This window comes from Macrobrachium nipponense, chromosome 34 (genome assembly GCF_015104395.2).
Source record: "Macrobrachium nipponense isolate FS-2020 chromosome 34, ASM1510439v2, whole genome shotgun sequence".
NCBI classification, from domain to species: domain Eukaryota; kingdom Metazoa; phylum Arthropoda; class Malacostraca; order Decapoda; family Palaemonidae; genus Macrobrachium; species Macrobrachium nipponense.
This window is the reverse complement of record NC_061095.1, coordinates 25,989,016-25,990,845: the sequence shown is the minus strand read 5'-3', so window position 1 is coordinate 25,990,845 and position 1,830 is coordinate 25,989,016.

The following is a 1,830-nucleotide window of genomic DNA, read 5'->3' as shown; positions in this document are numbered from 1 at the left end:
AGACTCATAAAATTCCATGGTAAATATTGATAATACTGGGGACAAGCAATTACCCATCTGCAGTCCAAATTTTGTCGGTAAAATTTGCCATTAAAAATAAAACAAGTGTCAACCACACACAGTCTGATTAGTTCTAAAATTACATGATTAGGCAAAGACATGACATGCTTATTTAGTTCGCTATTTAAAAATTCTAAGACTTCGTTGACAGGTGCACAGTGAACAGACTTTTAACATCAAAGCTTACCATTTTTCATACAATCAACTTACCTGTCAGATATATACATAGCTAAGACTCCGTCGTCCCCGACAGAAATTCAAATTTCGCGCCACTCGCTACAGGTAGGTCAGGTGATCTACCGGCCTGCCCAGGGCGGCAGGACTAGGAACCATCCCCGTTTTCTAGCATATTTTCTCTGTCGCCGGTGGTATCAACATTGTTGTTATTACCTCCTGACTTAGATTCATTTTTTCAACATTGATCAACGTTTTCGGCTTTTTGGTGACGTATTTGGATCGTGTTTTGGTTTGGCATTCGCTACTGTGGACTGTTTTTGGAATAACTCTTTTGGATTTTTCTCAGTATGTCTGATTCTAATGTGAGTGTGAGAATGTGTGTGAATGTAGGCTGCAGGGTGAGGATACCGAAGCTTCGGTTTGATCCTCACACTGTATGCCGTAAATGTTGGGGGGTTCAGTGTTCTGCTATTAATACTTGTAAGGAATGCGAGGGATTGAATGCAGAAGAGTGGAAGACTTTGACTTCTTATTTGAAGAAGATTAGAGAGGGATAGAGTTTAGACGGCTGAAAGGTGTGAGTTCAAGGCCTATTGAGCCTTTCAACGGATAATTCTAATCCTACTGATGTAGATTCTCCCTATATATCTCATTCTCAGAGTGCTTTTTCGGATTCGGCATCGGAAATCGCCAATCTGAAAGCTACTATTAGAGACATGAAGTCCAAGATGGCGGACTCAAAGGTAAGGCTAGTGATAGTGAACATTTCAGTGAAGTGATTCTTCTCAGTGTTGTGGAGGGGGCGTTTGATCGTCCCTGCGACGCTCCCAGTCCTAGACCTCTTCCAAGCTCCATGCCCAGAGGAGAAGGAAAGTCGAAAGCCTTAAGGAGGTCGTGGGGAATCCCCAACGGTCAGACGTCCCTTCAGCTAGCTCTGCTTCATGGCAGGCGGCTCAAGTGCGCTATAGAAAAAAGCGTCTTTCGCGAGTGTTTCTCGTCCTCTCCCTCCCTCTCTCACCTAAACGAGGGTGGAAAGGAGTCGAACTTGTCAAGACCGCTGAAGCGTCATATGAAGCCGACATAGACTCGAGCCCCAGAGCGCTTCTCAGATGACGCTCCGTCTGCTATTAAGAAAGCGAAGGTGGCGTCAGCGTCACCTGACGCTTGTGGCGGAAGTACCCCTTCATTCTTCTTCCCGAGTGATGACGAAAGGCGTCATGCACTAGACGTGGGAGAAGCGTCAAGAAAGATAATTATGGCAGTTCAGGAACAACTGTCATCTCTTGTGGGAGTTTTAGCGCCCCGTCGGAAGGACGTGACGCTTCCAATTAAGAAGTCTCGTCCTCTCTCACCTGCTCGAAGAGAAGCGTCAGACAGACGTGAAACTGCTAAACGTCTTGCAGAAGCTTCGAGTTCGAGAGCTAGAACGGGGGCTTACGAGAGTTTCGTAAAGCCAGAGAAACGTTAAGACGTCTTTTAGAAGTGAAGCGTCATTGAAAGCAGATCTTAGACGTGACGCTCCGTCCAATATTGTGACGCCGAGTAGGACGCCTTTAGAGAGCGGAGCGTCTTCAGGCGCGAAGCGTCATCAAG